Source organism: Colobus angolensis, unplaced genomic scaffold (assembly GCF_000951035.1).
Source record: "Colobus angolensis palliatus isolate OR3802 unplaced genomic scaffold, Cang.pa_1.0 Scaffold131, whole genome shotgun sequence".
Lineage (NCBI taxonomy): Eukaryota > Metazoa > Chordata > Mammalia > Primates > Cercopithecidae > Colobus > Colobus angolensis.
The window spans coordinates 7,997,034-8,015,913 of record NW_012114364.1 but is presented as its reverse complement, the minus strand read 5'-3'; positions in this window follow the sequence as shown (position 1 = coordinate 8,015,913).

Below are 18,880 nucleotides of genomic sequence, written 5' to 3'. Positions count from 1 at the left end.
CAGCAACACAGAATTCTGTATTATTGTAATGGTAATGGGTAAACCATTTTAAATTCTGGTATAAAGTTTAACATATATAAGGATAAAAAAATAAAATAAAAATGTTAATATATACAAAATATTAAAATATGTAATTTATTACATTGACTATGCAAAGTGAGGGAAGCAATAAAAAGGAGTAGTTTTTTTGTATGTTGGAAGTTGTTATCAGATTAAAATAGATTATTTTAACAATTGAATGTTTGATATAATCCCTAGGGTAACTGCAAAGAAAATACATATTAAAAATATACAAAAGAAAGTGAGAAAGTGCCAAAGCATATCACTACCAAAAAGGGAAATACATAGGAGGGTCACAATAAAGGAAAAAAGAAACAGAATAACTACAAGACATACAGAAAACAACAAAATGGCAATAGCAAGTCATCCTCCATCAATAATTACTTCAATTATAAATAATTAAACTCCTCAATTACAAGACACAGGATGGCTATGATTCTTTTTAAATTCAGGATCTAACTATATACTGCCTACAAGAGACTAGCTTTAGATATAAGGGCATATGTAAGCTGAAAATAAAAGAATAAAAAGATACTCCATGTAACCAAAAGAGAGCAGGCAGGATTGGCCATACATAGACTTTAAGTAAAAAAACTACCACGAGAGTAGAAAAAGGACATTATAAAGGAAAGATAGTCAGTTTTCTTGGATTATATAATTATAAGTATGTGTGCACCTAAGAGCAGCGTGCTTAAATATATAAAGCAAAAATTAATAGAGTTGAAGGGTGTAATAGTACCAAAATATTAGAAGATCTAAACATGTCATTTTCAAGAATGAATGTATCAACCAGGCATAAAATGAATAGAAAAACAGAGGACTTGAACAGTGATATGAAAAAATTGGATCTAACAGACATATATAATATCCTAATCAACAGTCTTAGAATCATATTCTTCTAAAGTACACAGGATAGACAACATGTTATACCACAAAACAAGCTTTAAAAATCACACAAGATAGAAATCACCAAGTATCTTTTCAAATTACAGTGGAATGAAACTAGAAATCAATAGTAAAGAAGAAGTGAAAAATGTACGAATGCGAGGAAATTAACACACTTTTCCACAACTAATAAAAAATTACCAAAGAAATTAGAAAATATTGTGATACAAATGAAAACTAAAACACAGCATATCAAAATGTATTAGGCACAGCAAAGCAGGAGTGAAAGGAAAGAAAGATTTGAAACAAATAGCCTAACTATACCTTAAGGAGCTATGGAGGAAGAAAATTAAATCCAAGTTAGCAGAAAAAAGGAAACAATGAATATTAGAACAGAAATAAATAAAGCGGAGAGTAGAAAAATAATTTAAAGATCAACAGAAATCAAATTTTTTTTTAAGATCAACAAATCTCACAAGCCCTTAATTAGATAATGAGACATAAGAATTATATAAGTAAAATCATAAATGAAAAAGGTGAGACTACAACTGATACCACAGAAATTAAAAGGCCATGAGATTACTATGAAAAACTATATGCCAACTAATTGGAAAACACTGAAAAAATGGACACTTTTTAGAAATATACACCTACGAAGATTGAATCAAGAAGAAACAGACAATCTGAAGAGACCAATAATGGACAAGCAGATTGAGTAAGTAATCAAAAACTAAACCACCACCACCACAACAAAAATCTTTATGAACAAATGTCTGTAATCCAGAATTCTACTGAACATTTAAAGAAAAAATAGCACCAATACTTCTCAAAGTCTTCTGAAAAAATAAAAAATAGAGAACACCTGAAAATGAATATTATTTTTCCAGCATCTCCCTTGGCAGGGAGAATCAAAGATAATACAAGAAAAAAAATACAAATCATGACGACTGTTTGATATACAAATTCTCCAAAAAATACTAGCAAAACAAAATGAACACAATAACAGATTATACAACCTGACACAGTGGATTTATTCATAGAATGTCAGGATTGTTCAACAAATAAAAATTCATCAATGTAATATATCAATTCAATATAATGAAAGATAAATAGCCATATAATCATCTCAATTCATGCAGAAAAGCATTTGCCAAAATTCAATACACATTTATGATAAAAACAGTAAAAAAGAGTAAAATGAAATTAGCAAAACATAGTACAGATAATGTATGAAAAGCATAACATTATACTCAGTAGTGAAAAACAAAAGCTTTTCCTCTAAGATCAGGAAAAACACAAGGATTTTCTCTCTCACCACTTCTATTCGACATAATACTGTAAGTCCTATGTACTGGATGTAATAAGTACTATAAGACCAATTAGGAAAGAAAAAAGAAATAAAATGTATCTAAAATGAAAAATGTATAAATTATTTGCTGATTTTATGGTGTTAATACTCACAACATGACCAATTTCAAGATATAAATGTGTTGTTACTAAATATGAAGGTGAGGTGAAACAAAATTTCTCTCAGACAAAATAGGACTTGACTTCAGCACACTACTGTGAGACATAAAATATGCAAATGTTCTTTAGTCCAAATTAAAACTACTTTCTATCCATTAATCTAACTAATATCTAGGACGGGTGGCTATCCCTATATATGATAACAGAAGACAGTTTCAAACTTGTAAACCACAGACAGTTAACCCTTGAATAATGTAGGTGTTAAGTTCACTGACGCCCTGTACAGACAAAAATCTATGTATAACTTTTGATTCCTCCAAAACTTAACAATGAATGGCCTACTGTTGACCAGAAGCCTTACCAAAAAGAACAATAGTTGACTAATACATATTTTATATTCTCTATATATTATATTCTGTATTCTCACAATAAAGTAAGGTAGATTAAAAAATCTTATTAAATTTTTTTAAAAAGAAAATATACTTACAGTACTTCATTACATTTATCAATACCATAAGTTGATGATGTTTTTTTATAAGATAGATCATCTGTCTGAAATGGCGGATGATTCCAGCTGCAAACTTCAATCCATGGTACATATCAAGCAATACAACTTTTTCTTGTAATGTCATACTGTTTTTCTGCTTCTTAGGAGCATTTCTAGTGCCACTTTGTATAGGCTTTATGGTATTATTTAAGATTTACAATATTGCATTAAATATGATGAAAAATATGTGAGAACGATGACAGATCACTTTTTACTGCAATATGCAATTTACTAGAGAAATGTGCTGCTCACATGGAGAGGATTAGCATCGCCCTACATATTAAGTGGATACTTGCAACACTTGAGCTCACTGCAATAGCAACAGGAGGTAGCTAAGAAATCGGTAAGGTAGTGCAGTATGTACCAGGGTAAACTTTACAGTTATAACTTAATACTGTATCTTTACATTTGTTCACATTTCTCTCACTTGCAAACAGCACCATGTATGGTATGCCTTTGTATGTGTACGTTTTGATGAATTTTAACTTTTTATAAGGGATTTGCATATTTTAGGGTAGTAAATAATAAAATAGACTAGCAACTAAATATATTTTATGCATTCATAACATTTCTTTTTCTTAATTTTTTCTATATTTCTAAGTTACACAATTTGCACATTTTGCAAATTATCACAAACCTCCAAAAATTTTCCAGGTATATTTAATTTTTTAAATCCATGCGTAAAGGGGTATGTACGATTCAAACCAGTTGTTCAAAGGTTAATTATATTTGGGCATGCTACATTTATTTATTTTCTATTCTGTTAAGTATATCTTATTTTATGGAATTTTTTAAAAGGTCACACTGCTGCCATTGACATGTTGAAATCTACTGAAACAAGATCTTGTTACTTTGGGTATTTCCAAATGCATGATATAGTTACTCAATATTGTTTGGACGAACGGAGGCAAGATGGTGCACTTCCAGGTTCTTCTTCACCACCAGCTCTTCCCGCGCGCTCGAAAATGCAGCCGGTGACCCGGGAAGGTGCAGACCAACTGGGCATGCACCAGGTGACGTCAATCCAAAGAGACCAAGATTTACCTGGTCGCACCTGCGGAACGCCCCCGACACGCCCGTGCCCCGCCTATTGCCCTCCCACTCCTAGAAAAGCCGCTCTCCACCAGTGAGCCACGCGGCCTTCCTCCAGCCCCGCTGATGTCGGGATGCAGGAACCCCGCCCCAGAGCCCCACGGGGTGGGGGACTCTGTCGGCCTTCTTTGCCGCAGGCCCACAGACTTCTTCCCCACACCTTAGGTTACCAAAATAAACTCACAGTTTTGCTCCTGACCTTTGCCTACTTGCTGGTTCTTTTGTGCTCGCTCTGTTGGTCTTAGAAAAACAAGTCAAATATCACCTAAGCTCAGAATTGGATAATTATCATTGTTAAATACATGTTTCTATTTTGATGTTTTTAGCTTGTTAACATAAAATCTGTTGATTCTATTAATTTTTAATATGTGATTACTTACTAGCAGATTCAGTGATCAAAATGTATATACATTATAGCTCAGTATGGTGGTTCACATGTGTAATCTCAGCAGGTTGGGAGGCTGAGGAAAGAGGTTGGCTTGGAGCCTAGGCAGCAAAATGAGACCCCATCTCTACAAAAAGTAAAAATTAGCAGAGCATGGTAGCACACATCTGTAGTCCCAGCTACTCAGGAGGCTGAGGCAAGAGGATTGCTTGAGCCCAGAAGTTCAAGGCTGCGGTGAGCTATGATCACACCACTGCACTACAGCCTGGGTGAGAAAATAAGACCTTGTCTTAAGAAAAAAATGATAATAAAAATATAAGTACGTGGTATTTAGCAAAAGCTTCCGGCAGAGAAAGAGTGTGTCAACATTTGTGATTATTGTAGAGCTGAATTTTAAAAACTGATAAGTTATATGTTTTCATTGTTTTTCAGATTTTATTTTGTTTTTCTATCCAAAATTCTATTCCCTTTCATCCTTTTGACAAAATTCTCCATTCATTCTTAGGGTTTTCCAAAACTTTGTAAGAGTATATTTGATATGTCTATGTGTATATGTCTTCTCTCTTGTTTATGGATCTTGAAATAGTCACATTTTTCCTTTTATGGGCAGGCACATTCTTGGTTTTACAAAACAAGAGGATGAAATTTCTAAATAACGAGATAAAACATTTTAATTATTATAAGGTAGAGAAAAATAGATGCATATAAGGTAGAGAAAAATAGATGCATATAAGGTAGAGAAAAATAGATGCAAAAAGTAGTTATCCCAGTGAAACTAGAAGTCATTTTCTGCTGTCAATGGTGAATATAAGAACCTGTTTTCAATTGCTTTATGCATGTTGGAGTTTTGTTGTGATTGCAGCCCAATTACAGTGTACTAGAGAGATCCTCTTAACCATTTTAAAAGAAAATGTTATTTCTTACAACAAAGATATTTTAATGTTCATATCATGAATTTCCTGTAACAAAAATTTTTATACTTGGAATACATGTAGCAATATATCATTTTCTGTAAAATTATGTACTGGATGTACTAAATACTACAAGACCAATTAGGAAAGAAAAAAAGAAATAAAATGTATCTAAAAATTTTTATACTTGGATATTAATCTCTTATCTGACAGTTTGCAAATATTTTCTCTAAGTCTATAGGTACAAATCATTCACCTCTTTGGTTAAATTTATTCCTAAATATTTTATTATGTTTATGATATTGTTATGGCATTATTTTCTAAACTTTCTTTTCAGGCAGTTTTTTGTTAGTGTACAGAAAAAATTATGTACATTTACTTGATTTGTTAGATCAAGTAAATGATCTAACAAATATTGTTAGAAAATAGTCTATTATTCTGTTAGAAAATATAATACAGTCCAATGTATTGTTAATTTTGTTAGAAAATAGTCATAATTCTAAATAAAAATATCTAATATGACTGATATTTTAAATATTTTCTAATATTTTTGAAATGCTCCATTTTAAAATCATATAGGCTTTCTATGCTAGATACTGTTCTAAATGTTATTCTCTGTGCATGTGTGTGTGTGCATGTGTGTGTGTATGGAAATAGGTACTCATTTATCACTGAATTTTGTCCCGAATTAATGTCTACAGTAAGATGAAGAAACTGAGGCAAAAAGAGATGAAGTCATCCATGCAAATTCACATGTCTGATAAGTGAGGAAGCTGAGATTCAAGCACAAGCACCCTGGATCTGAACCTAGGTTTTTAAGAGTTACTCTATCTTTCATCCTTATCTCTATTGGCAAATTATCAGACAGGATACTGAAAGTATATGGTGAGCTGAAAATTGGATTTTAAAAAGGATTTGACTCAATAATTCTCAAACCATAAACTTTTTCCAATTATTTTATTTTTTTAATCTTTCAGTTCTGTGCATTTATGCTTATTCATTGTTTGCTATAATTGTCTTTTCTTAAAAGAAACTGTGAAGAATATACTTTATTGCAAAAGTTGCAAACATTTTTGATAGCTTGACATTTGATACTTATTCATGTCTATTAGGAAATGGACACACAGTTCTAACATGTTTTTATGATGGTGCAATTATCAATATCATTTTAAATTTATTCATTTTCTATCAAACTTTGAAATATTTTAAATAAAGCATTTGACAAAATTCCATCCCTTTGTACATTAAAAAGAATCAACAAAGTAGAGAAGGAATTTTTGTTAGCATGATAAAGGTCTATGTGACAAGCCCACAGCTAAGGTCACCTTTAATAATGAAAAACTAAAAGCCTTTTTTCTAAGATCAGGAACAAGACTAGAAATGCTGACTCCTGACACTTCTTTTCAACATAGTACTAGAAATTCTATCCAGAACAATTAGGCTAGAAGGAAATAAAAGGCATTCAAAGTGGAAAGAAAGAAGTAAAATTATCTCTGTTTGCACATGACATGGTCTTATATGTAAAAAGAAAAAAAAAAAACAAGATTTTCATTAAAAACCTTTTTATAACTAACCAACAAATCAAGTAAATATACATGATTTTTTCTGTACACTAACAAAAAACTGCCTGAAAAGAAAGTTTAGAAAATAAGGCCAAAACAATATCATAAAAATAATAAATACTTAGGAATAAATTTAACCAAAGAGTTGAATGACTTGTACCTATAGACTTAGAGAAAATATTTGCAAACTGTCTGATAAGAGATTACTGTCTAAAAATCTATAAAGAACTTTTATAACTCAATAACAAAGAAAGTAACCCGATTAAAAATTGGATAAAGGACTTGAATAGACATTTCTCCAAAGAAGATACATGAATGACCAAAAATCATATAAAAAGACATTCAACATCACTGATCATCAGGTAAATATAATTCAAATTCAATGAGATATCTCTCACCTGTTAGGATTACTACTATCAAAAGAAAATTGACAAATAACAAATGTTGGTCTGGATGTGGATAAATTAGAATCTTTTGGAATTGTTGAGAATGTAAAATAGTGCAGTTGCATTTGAAAACAATGTCAATGTTTCTCAAAAAATTAAAAATAGAAGTATCATATGGCCCAGCAATAACCCTTCTGGCTACCTACCCAAAATAAATGAAAGCAGTGTCCTGAAGAAATATTTGTACATCTATGGTCACAGTATCATTATTCCCAGCTACTAAAACATGAGAAAAAAAGTATTCAATGTCCAGTGAATAGCTATGCAAAATATTATATATAATACAGTGAAGTATTGTTCAACCTTAAAAAGAAGGGAATTTTGTCATCTTTTACATCATGGATGAAACTGAGAACATTATGCTAAACGAAATGAACCAGTCATGAATACTGCATGATTCCAGTTATATGAGCTATCTAAAATTATAAACATCTTAGAAACAGAAAGCATAATGGTGGTTTCCAGGGTGAGGGTAGCGTGAAAAGGGATGTTGTTGTTTATTGGGCATAGAATTTCAGTATTGCAAAATACAAAAATTATAGAACACTGCTGCACAAGATTCATATAGCTGACACTACAGTGATGAATACTTAAAAATGATTAAGATGGTAGATTGTATGCTATGTATTTTTCATCATAATAGTAGTAATAATAAAGGAATGAAGCTCTGAGACATGCTAAAACACAGATGAACCATGAAAACTTGAAACTACATGAAGGAAGCCAATCACAGAAGACCATAGTATGTATAACTCCATTTATGTGAGATGTACAGCATATGCCAATATATAGAGACAGAAAGTAGGCTACTGATTGTTGGCTTGTGGAGGCATGGTAGTACAGGGTTCTGGGGAAAACAGAAAATAGACAGTGACTCATGGGTGCAGTGATTCTTTTCTGGGAATAATAAAGTGTAAACTTTCTTGTGGTGATGGTTGTACAGCTGTGTTAGTCCATTCATACATTGATACAAAGAGCTACCTAAGACAGGGTAATTTATGAAGAAAAGTGGTTTAGTTGACACAGTTCCATAGGCAGTAGTGTCCAAAGTCTCATCTGTGGAAAGACAAGTTCCTTCTGCCTATGAGCCTATAAGATTGAAACATGTTAGTTACTTCCAAGATAGAATCAGGGAAGGCATTGAGTATATTCCCCCCACTCTAAATGGGAGAAATTGGCCAAAACAAAGGGACTAAAAGTCTCATGCAAGTCTGAAACCCAATAGGGCACTCAATAATCATAAAGCTACACAATAATCTCCTTTGACTCTGTGTCTCACATCTAGGCCATATTAATGCAAGGGATGGGTGCTGAAGGCCTTAGACAACTTTCAGCCCTGTGACTCTGCAAGATACAGCCTCAGTGGCTGCTTTCATGGGCTGGTATTGTATGCCTGAAGCTTTTCCAGGTACGTGGCACAAGCTGTTGGTGGATCTACCATTCTGGAGACTGGAGGACAGTGGCCCTCTTCTCACAGCTTCACTAGGCAGTACCCAAGTGGGAACTCTGTGTAGGGGCTCCAACCCCACATTTTCCTTCTGTGCTGTGCTAGTAGAGATTCCACATGAGGGCTCCACGCCTGCAGCAGACTTCTACCTGGATATCCAGGCATTTTCATACATCCTCTGATACCTCGTGGAGGCTCAAAAGCCTCAACTCTTGCCCTCTGTGCACCTGCAGGCCCAAAACTGTGTGAAAGCCTTGAAGGTTTTGGGCTTGCACTCTCTGCAGCAATGGCCCAAGATGTACCTTAGCCCCTTCTAGCCATGGCTAGAACTGGAGTGACTGGGATGCTGGGTTTCATGTCCTGAAGCTGCAGAGAAACAGGGCCCTAGGCCTAGCCTATAAATCCATTTATTTCCTCTGAGGCCTTCAGGTTTGTGATGGGTGGGGCTGCCTCAAAGTTCTCTGAAATGTCTTTGAGGGATTTTATTCATTGCCTTGGCTGTTAACATTGAACTCTTCTTATTTATGCACATTTCTGCAGTCTTCTTGAATTTCTCCCCAGAAAATAGGTTTTTCTTTTCTGCAATATGGCTGGGCTGCAGATTTTCCAAACATTTATACTCATTTCAGTTTTAAATATAAGTTTCAATTTTGGATAATTTATTTGATTATGTAAGTGAGGCTTTTAGATAGGCTTTTAGAAGCAGATCACAGCTTGAATGTTTTACTGCTCAGAAATTTCTTCTACCAGATACCCCAAATCATCACTTTTAAGTTCAAAGTGTCACAGACCTCTTAAGCAAGGTCATAATGCCTACAGGTTCTTTGTTAAAGCACAGCAAGAGTGACCTTTACTCCAGTTCCCAATGAGTTCCTCATCTCCAGCTCAGACCACCTCAGCCTGAACTTCACTCTTCAAATTACTGTCAACATTTTGGTCACTACCATTCAACAAGTCTCTATGAAGTTCTAAATTTACATCATCTTTATGTCTTCTTTTGATCCCTCCAAACTGTTCCACCCTCTGCCTGTTACCCTGTTCCAAAGTCACTTCCACATTTTCAACTATTTTATAGCAATACTCCCATTCTCTGGTACCAATTTTCTGTATTAGTACATTATCATACTGCTATGAAGAGCCACCTGAGACTGGATAATTTGTAAAGGAAAGAGGTTTAATCGACTAACAGTTCTGTAGGCTGTATAGGAAGCATGACTATGAGGCTTCAGGAAACTTACAATAATGGCGGAAGGTGAAGGGAAAGCAGGCACATCTTACCATGGCAGAGCAGGGAAGAGAGGAAGAGAGAGAAATAACACAAAAATTGAAATATCACGGTTTTATAATCACAAATTATATATTGGATATTGCTAATGATTATCAGTGGTTGCTTACACTGGTAGGCAAAAGATTAAATAAAAAAGTGATGGCAGATTTATCAAATGTACAAGATATTAATCTAAAATCCATTTTTTAATATTATGAGCTCCTAATATTGTGGAATAAGAAGTACTCAGTATAACCTATTAAGTATTTTAATCGGACTAGTAAACAAAAAACAATCAGTATATATATAAATTATTGGCACTAGAAGAACATGTTAAGCAAACACATAAGTAAAGACAGATGGATTTTAGGGCAATGTTGATGATACTGTAATGCGGATGTGTATCATCATACATTTGTCAAAACCCATGGAATGCACAAGGCTAAGAATGAAGCTTAAACCATGAACTTTACTTAATAAAAGTGTATCAATATTGGCTCATCAAGAATAACAAATGTACTACACCAATGCAAGTGTTAACAACAGAATCAACTGTTTAGAGCTGTTAGGAGATGAGATATATGGGAACTCAATAATTTTCACTCAATTTATCTATAACCCTACAGCTACTCTGAAAAATATTCTGATAATTTTAAAAATATCAATACAATTCAATGTGAAACCACTAGTTTTTTATTTCTTTAAAGAACAAATGGCATAAAATGAAAAGGATCATCTCTTAGAGTTTAATAGTGATGAAAAAATCAAAATGTTAATTCACCTTAATTTTATTTATGGCACATATTTGTGTACAAACACTGGAAGATACATTATGCAGTCAAATCTAACCATCAAATTACTTTACAGTGCATGCCTTTGGTTCCATGTTCAGGAAGACCTTTCCTAATCCAAGATTATGTAAATATTTATGTACAAGTCTTAGTATTACATATATATAAGTGTGTATGTGTGTGTGTATGTATGTATTGTGTATGCATGTTTCTTAGCTTTACTGTTTGTTATTTCAAAACACCAACTTGTAATTATACAGTGATCGTGGCTACATCAATAGCTTAACATTGTATTATTTGGAGCTTATAATGCTGTTTTTACATTTTACTTGACTTTTAAAATCGTTATTCAAGATTACATGCCTCTTTCTCACTAATTATTTTATACTATTTTGATAATTACTTTGTCCTTTAAAAAAAAAAAAAAAAAAACTTCTTACCTATTCATCGTGAGTTCTTTCTTGCATCTGTTTTGTTGAAAGTTGTGATCAGATTGACAACTAATTTTTAAAATCCTTTTATGCTGTTGATGTGAGAAATTATTTTTTTTCTAAATTATACTAACCAGTTAATTAGAGGATGTAGCAAAATATAATTGTATATTTATTGTATAATTGACTACTTAATGTACCTTAATCAAATTTCTTTCTTTATATAATCACATGGTTTTCACTTTCAAACTATCATAAATCCACATGAAATGAAAATTTCAGGTATCTATTTAAATATGTGTATTTGTTATTTTGTTTTATTGTCTAATTACTTTTGGTAGAGTATTTGAAACAATGATTATTGAAAATATTTTCTGGAAAACTGGACTCCATTTTTAATATGTCGTGTTTGAAAGTAGAGTTTCAAAACACACGCATATATTTTAAAAACTGTATTTTATACTGGAACCATTTTATAATTCTGTGAAATTTTCCATTCTTTTCTATTCTTGATAATAGTTATGCAACTTATTTACCCTTATAAATCTGACACCTGAAAGAGTACATGTTCTGTGAAATAATAAATCAACGAATGAATGAAGTGCACAATTATTGACTATCATGCTTCTCAATACTGTGTGCTTATGTGTTCATAGAATCCTTTCTAATACTACATATGGCATTTGGAAACTTTAAGAAGCTTAATTTTACCTACAGTGATTATATTATGTAAATTCATGTTGTCAACCAACATTTATCATTCTTACTATTAGGACATTTTTGTTTAGTGTTTTTATGGAATGTACATATACATAATAAAAATATTTCATTTCTCAGTAAATATGCCATTTTTCTTTGACACTGAATTGATGTTGTGGAATGTGTTTAGCTTTTAATTTAAAGTAAGTTTTATCCAAGTCTATATTGCACATACTAGTTCAAAGTTTATTCTCACACATATCACAGTAAACTATGCATCATCAATTGTACATTGACTAAAATTGGCTCTGTATCTGTGAAAAACTTTTAGATATACTAACAGAATATCTTTGCATTCTTTAGTTGATGACTAATTATTAACTGACTACCAGCAGAGTGGAAATATACAACTTTTATTGGGAATGTAATGGCCATGTGAAAATAAAATAAAATGTCTGAGATGAGGGAGCTATTTTCTCTTTATAAAATAATTTCTATACAGTCAGCAAGATGGCTGAATAGGAGGACCTAGGTTTTATAACTACCTACAGGAATTTCAGATAGCACCTATTCACAGAAAAGAACACCTTGGCCGGGCGCGGTGGCTCAAGCCTGTAATCCCAGCACTTTGGGAGGCCGAGACGGGCGGATCACGAGGTCAGGAGATTGAGACCATCCTGGCTAACACGGTGAAACCCCGTCTCTACTAAAAATACAAAAAAAAACTAGCTGGGCGAGGTGGCGGGCGCCTGTAGTCCCAGCTAGTTGGGAGGCTGAGGCAGGAGAATGGCATAAACCCGGGAGGCGGAGCTTGCAGTGAGCTGAGATCTGGCCACTGCACTCCAGTCCGGGCGACAGAGCGAGACTCCGTCTCAAAAAAAAAAAAAGAACACCCTACTGAAAATCCACCAACTAGGAATAAGCCTGAGTCACCTTTGTGCTCCACAAAACAAAATAAAAGGCACGTAAAAAGTGAAAGATAGTCTCACTTTGACTGCATTACGCCTCTCCTTTCTTCAAGTCAGCACAGGGCTACAAAATTCCCAAAATAACGTAAACAATGTCACACAGTTCACAAAACAATGTGAACTACAAGAATATACAGAAAAAAAATTGCATAAAAATTGGAAAACATATGAGAAGTTTGAAAAAATTTAAAAAAAGGAATCTTGAAAATAATGAGTACAACTACAGAAAAGTGCAATAGAAAGCTTTAACAGTAGGCTCCATAAACCTTAAGAATTAGTCAACATGAAGACACAACATTTCAAATTATCAAACTGGATGCATACAAATTAAAAAAAAAAAATTAAAAACCCTAAGGGAGTTATAGGATATGACTAACATATCTAATCTGTACATAATAGTAATTAAAGAAGGAGAAGAAAGCACATTTAAATAAATAATGCCTAAACTTTTTCTGAATCAGGAGAATAATACCAACATTCAGGCATAGGAAGCATAGAAGTCTCCAAACAAATTCATTCCAAAGAGGAGTTCAGCAAGACACATAATACTCACAAAATCAAAAAACAAATACAAACAATTCTGAGAACAGCAAGAGATTTTTAAAAATCATATACAAAGTGGTAGCAATATGACTATTAATAGATTTCTCAGAAGAAGACCTACAGGCTAGAAGAGAGTGAGATTATATAGTCAAAGTGCTGAAGGAAAATATCTGTCAACCAAGAACAGTTTACCAAGAAATGCTGCCTTTTCAAAGTGAGGAAGAAATAAAACCTTTCACAGACAAACAAAAGCTAAAGGCATTCGTCACCACTCTCTGCCTTACATGAACTGCTAAAGAGAGTAATTTGAAATGAAACAAAAAGTCACCAAATTATATGATTTCACTGTTCCCCCTCCCCCCAAATCTAATCTTGAATTGCAACTCCCGTAATTCCCATGTGTTGTGGGAGGGACCTGGTGGGAGATAATCAAATCATGGGGGCAGTTTCCCCCATACTGTTCTTTTAGTATTAAATAAATCTTATGACATCTGATGTTTTTATGAGGGGTTTCTCTCTTCACTTGGTCCTCATTCTCTCTTGCCTGCTACCACGTAAAAAGTCCCTTTTCTCTTTCTTCATCTTGCTCCATGATTCTGAGGCATCCTCAGCCATGTGAAACTGTGAGTTTATTAAACATCTTTTTTATTTTACCAAGTCTTGGGTATGTCTTTATTAGCAGTGTGAGGATAGACTAATACAGTAAATTGGTACCAGTAGAGTGAGGCCCTGCTGTAAAGATACTCAAAGATGTGGAAGTGATTTTGGAACTGGGTAACAGGCAAATGTTGGAACAGTTTGAAGGACTCAGAAGAAGACAGGAAAATGTGAGAAAGTTTGGAACTTCCTAGAGACTTGTTGAATGTCTTTGACCAGAATCTAATAATTACCTGAACAATGAAATCCAGGCTGAGATGGTCTCAGATGGAAATAAGAAACTTATGGGGAATTGTAGTAAAGATAATTCTTGCTATGTCTTTGCAAAGAAACTCATGGAATTTTGCCCGTAACCTAGAGAGTTGTGGAACTTTGAAACTGAGGGAGATAATTTAGGATATCCGTCAGAGAAAAATGTCTAAGCAGCAAAGCATTCAAGAGGTGACTTGAGTGTGTTGAAAGCTCTCACTTTTTAAAAGGAAACAGCATAAAAGTTCCACAAATTTGCAGCCTGATGATGCAGTAGAAAAGAAAAACCTATTTTCTGAGAAATTCAATCCAGCTTTAGAAATTTGCAAAGTGACCAGGTGCCAAAAATTAATCACCAAGACAATGGGAAAAATGTCTCCAGGGCATGCCAGAGACCTCTGCAGCAGGCCCTCTCAGCACAGACCTGGAGGCTTTGGAGGAAAAAATGGTTTTGTGGGCTGGGCCCAGGGGCCCACCTGCTGTGTACAGCATAGAGACTTGGTGTCCTGTGGCTCAGTCACTCTAGTCATAGCTAAAAGAGGCCAAGTTACAACTTGGATGGGGTGTTGAGCCTGTGGGTGCACAGAAGTTAAGAATTGAGGGTTGGGAACCTCTGCCTAGATTTCAGAGGATGTATAGAAGCACCACTGTGTCCAGGAAGTTTGCTGCAAGGGCAGGAGACTCATGGAGAACCTCTGCTAGGGTAGTGCAGAAGGAAAATGTGAGGCTGAAGCCCCCACACATATCCCTACTGGAGCACTGCCTAGTGGAGCTGTCAGATGAGGGCCACTGTCCTCCAGACCCAAGAGTGGTAGATTCACTGACAGCTTGCACTGTGCACCTGGAAAAGTCACAGACACTCAATACCAACCCACGAAAGCAGCCAGGAGTGAGGCTGCATCCTGCACAACCACAGGGGTGAAACTGCCCAAGACCATGGGAACCCATCTCTTGCATCTGCATTACCTGGATTTGAGATATGGAGTCACAAGAGATAATTTTGGAGATGTCATTTAAAAATTGACTGCCCTGCTGGATTTTGGACTTTCGTGGGGCCTATAGCCCCTTTGTTTTGGCTAATTTTTCCCATTTAGAATGACTGTATTTACTCAAATGCTTGTATCCCCATTGTATCTAGGAAGTAGCAAATTTGCTTTTGATTTTACAGGCCTATAGACTTGCCTTGTCTCAGGTGAGACTTTGAACTGTGGAAATTTGAGTTAATGCTGAAATGAGTTAAGGCTTTGGGGGACTGTTGGGAAGGCATGATTGGTTTTGAAATGTGAATACATGAGATGCTGGAGGGGCCGGGGCAGAATTATATGGTTTGGCTGTGTCCCCATCCAGATCTCATCTTGAATTATAGCTCCCATAATTCCCATGTGTTGTGGGAGACAGCTGGTGGTAGATAATTGAATCATGGGGGGAGTTTCTCTCACACAGTTCTCATGGCAGTGTTTAAGTCTCACAAGATCTGATGGTTTTATAAGAGGTTTTCCTTTTCACTTAATTCTCATTCTCTTTTGCCCATCACCATGCAAGAAGTCCTTTTGCTCTCCCTTTATCTTCCACCATAATTGTGAAGCCTCCCCAGTGATGTGGAACTTTGAGTCCATTACATATTTTTGTTTGTTTGTTTATAAAATACTCAGTCTCAGGTACTTCTTTATAAGCAGGATGAGAACAGACTAATACATCAAATAATGGTTTAATGTTTATAAAAGCAAAATGCTTAATGATGTAAGTAATACAAAGCCATATTAAGAATACTCAGTACTGTAATGGCAATTTGTAAAGCAAATTTATCACTAATATTAGTGTTAAAAGACAGAACTATTAATAACCGTGGCAAAATAAACTGTCAAGAGATACATATTACAAAATAATGTAAATTTTGAATTAGTAAACAAAATTTATATGGTGGAGGGAAGTTTAGATTTGCTTCATGCAAAGTTAAATTATTAACAACTTGAATTAGGCTGTTATAAGATGTTCTATGCAAGCCTCATTGGTAACCAGAAGGCAAACATCTATGCTAGATAAACAAAAATGAAACTAAAAAGAAAAAAAGAAAAGAAAAAAAAGAAAAAATTAAAAGCATACCACTAAAGAAAACTATCAAACCACAAAGCAAGATAGCAGGAGAGGGAAAATGAAACAAAGTACCTGCAAAACATCCAGAAATAATTAACAAAATGTCAGTAATAAGTCTTTATCAATAATTACCTTGAATGTAAAAAGATTCCCCAAGATAGATCATATGTTAGCCATAAGGCCATAAGGCAAGTTTTATAAGATTGAAGTCATATCAAGTGCCTTTTCCAACCACAGTGGTATAAAGCTAGAAATCAATAACTGAAGAAACATAGGAAAATTTACAAAGACACGTAAATTAAAGAAAATGGTTGTGAACAACCAATGGGTCAATAATTTAAATCAGAAATTTAAAAATCTCTGAGATAAAAATGGAAACACAACATACCAAAGCTAATGGGATATAACAGAAGCAATTTTTTTTATTTTTTTTTTTTGAGACGGAGTCTCGCTCTGTCACCCAGGCTGGAGTGCAGTGGCCGGATCTCAGCTCACTGCAAGCCCCGCCTTCCGGGTTTACGCCATTCTCCTGCCTCAGCCTCCCAAGTAGCTGGGACTACAGGCGCCCGCCACCTCGCCCGGCTCGTTTTTTGTATTTTTTAGTAGAGACGGGGTTTCACTGTGTTAGCCAGGATGGTCTTGATCTCCTGACCTCGTGATCTGCCCGTCACGGCCTCCCAAAGTGCTGGGATTACAGGCTTGAGCCACCGCGCCCGGCCACAGAAGCAGTTTTAAAAGAAATTTTATAGTAATAAATGTCTATATCATAAAATAAGAAAGAACTCAAATTAGAAATAAAATGCTATGCCTCTACAAAATACAGAAAAAGAACAAGCTAAGACAAAGTTTAGCATAAAGAAAGAGATAATAAGATCAGAACATAAATAAATAAATTATAGGCTAGAAAAGCAAAACAAAAGATCAGCAAAACTAAGACTTGCTTTTCTGGAAATATAAACAAAATCAACAAACCTTTATACAGACTAAGACAAAAAGAGAGAAGACTCAAATAAATAAAATCAGAAATAAAAGAGGTGGCATTACAACGGATACCACAGAAAGACAAATGATAATAAAAGGCTATTATAAATAAGTATATGCCAAAAAGTTAGATAACCAAGAAGAAAGGATAAATTCGTAGACACATACAACTTACTAATATAAAATCATTTAAAAATAGAACATCTGAATAAACCAATAATAAATAATGAAATTGAATCAGTACTAAAAAGCCTTCCATCAAAGAAAAGCACAGGATTTGGTGGATTCACTGCTGAATTTTATGAAATATTAAAGAGGAACTAATACCAATCCTTTAACTGCTATTTCAAGAAATTGAAGAGGATGAAATACTAGCAAAGTATTTTTACAAGACCAACATGCCCTGATACCTAAAACCAGAAAGAACATCACAAGGAAACAAAACAAAACAAAACAAAACTACAGGTCAATACTCTCGATAAACATAAGTGCAAAGTTAGTCAACAAAATACCAGCAAATCAAATTCAACAACTCATTAAAAAAAATTCACCATGATTGCATGGGATTTATCCCTGTGATGCAAAGATGGTTTGACATAACCCAGCTGATCAATGTGACATATAGCAAAAACAAAATGAATGACAAAGACCCAACAATTATTTCATGAGATACATAAAAGCATTTGACAAAATTAAACATTACTTTATGGTAAACACTCCCCATAAATTAATTCTAGAAAACGTACCTCAACACAGGCCATTTATGTTAAGCCCACAGCTAACATTATATCAATGTTGAAATTTGAATCCCTTTTCTGTAAGATTCTAAACTAAACAAAAATGCTTACTCACTTCTATTCAACATAGCATTGGGTCCTTGCCAGAGTAATAAGGCAGGAGAAATAAACAAAAGCTATCCAAATAGAAAAGAAATAAATAAGGCTTGGTGTAGTGGTTCACACCTGTAATCCTAGCACTTTGGGAGGCCAAAGCAGGCAGATCACTTCAAGTCAGGAGTTCAAAACCAGCCTGGCCAACATGGTGAAACTCTGTCTCTACTAAAAGTATAAAAAACTTAGCCAGGTGTGGTGGTGGACACTTGTAATCCCAGCTACTTGGGAGACTGAGGCAGGAGAATTGCTTGAACATGGGAGGCAGAGATTGCAGTGAGCAGAGATCGTGCCATTGCACTCCAGCCTGGGAGACAGAGCGAGACTCAAAAAATAAAAAATAAAAAAATAAAAGAAATAAGTAAAATACTTGCTTCTTGCTGAAAACATAATCTTAAATATAGGAAATCTTAAATAATTCACCAAAAAACTTGTTAGAACTAACAAAGTACAGTGAACTTGCAGGATAAAAAAATTAATGGACAAAAAATAGTAGCATCTCTATACA